This window comes from Bison bison, unplaced genomic scaffold, assembly GCF_000754665.1.
Source record: "Bison bison bison isolate TAMUID 2011002044 unplaced genomic scaffold, Bison_UMD1.0 scf7180017864098, whole genome shotgun sequence".
Classification (NCBI taxonomy): Eukaryota; Metazoa; Chordata; class Mammalia; order Artiodactyla; family Bovidae; genus Bison; species Bison bison.
Genome location: NW_011494670.1, coordinates 2,246,149 through 2,247,018, shown reverse-complemented (window position 1 = coordinate 2,247,018; position 870 = coordinate 2,246,149). Strand labels below are relative to the sequence as shown.

General features: G+C 47.0%; 1 protein-coding gene across 1 annotated transcript in view; it reads left to right on the top strand.

The window, feature by feature from the left end:
• Nucleotides 1–396: 396 nt before the first annotated feature.
• The window catches only part of CBLB (Cbl proto-oncogene B, E3 ubiquitin protein ligase), a 230,380-nt gene continuing 229,906 nt past the window's right edge, over nt 397–870 (top strand). The window contains exon 1 of the mRNA XM_010838541.1: nt 397–590. The gene's annotated coding sequence lies outside the window, so the exon portion shown is untranslated. The remainder of the gene's footprint in view (nt 591–870) is intronic.

Here is an 870-nt window from a genome sequence, read left to right as displayed (position 1 = left end):
GGTCAGATATGGGCTTTTCTAAAGACATTGGGGGTGGAGCCACAGAAAGATTACAAATGCTGGGAGAGAATGGCAGACACAGAGTAAAGGTGACTCAGACAAAATACAAAAGCCGTTTCCTCTTCAGTCATTTACACAGCAACTTGCAGTAAATAAAAAGGTGCAGTGTATACATTAGCAGTTCCTGTAGTCTGGTTCTTCTACTGCCCTGGCATGATTAGTGCAGACAATTTGGCCTGCGTTGTCAATTGTTTACTTTTTCATCAACCTGATGTTTGATCAGCAATTCCTCCAGAACTAAAAGCAAATGGGAAACACGTTCAGAAATTAAGGAAGCTTTGGTTGGCAATCAGGTGTTAACCCTAGTCTATTCTGTGAAAGGCTTATACTTCATTTTAGAAGCTGAATGACTGTGTGCTGTTTTTTGCTAGTCCACAAGAAGCCATGCTTTAGACCCGTTTGGCTGCTGTCCTGGGTAGAAGTTTGGCAGCCCTAAGGAGATGAATTCTTCAGCCTCGTATCCGCCCAGAGTAAAGAAGCAACACCCTCTCAGCCACTACTCTGTTGCTATGAAACAAAAGACTAGGAAGGTGAGCGAAGCAGGAAGTCCCGCCTTTTAGTCAGAGTCCGCTTTGGCTCCGTTTCCCAAAGCTCACGCCCACCCGCCCACTCCTTATTGGTTAATTCCCTAGTGCTTTGCATCTTTTCTTCCATTTCCTTTACGACTTTCGTTCTCGGGTGAATCCAGTCCCCTCATTTGTCTCCGAATCCTTTTCCATTTGGGACGTGTGGCGAGAGGGCCTTCCTCTGGGGCCATTGTGTACTGTGGGAGACGTGGACCGGGTGGTAGTGCGAGGAGGACGGGCGCCT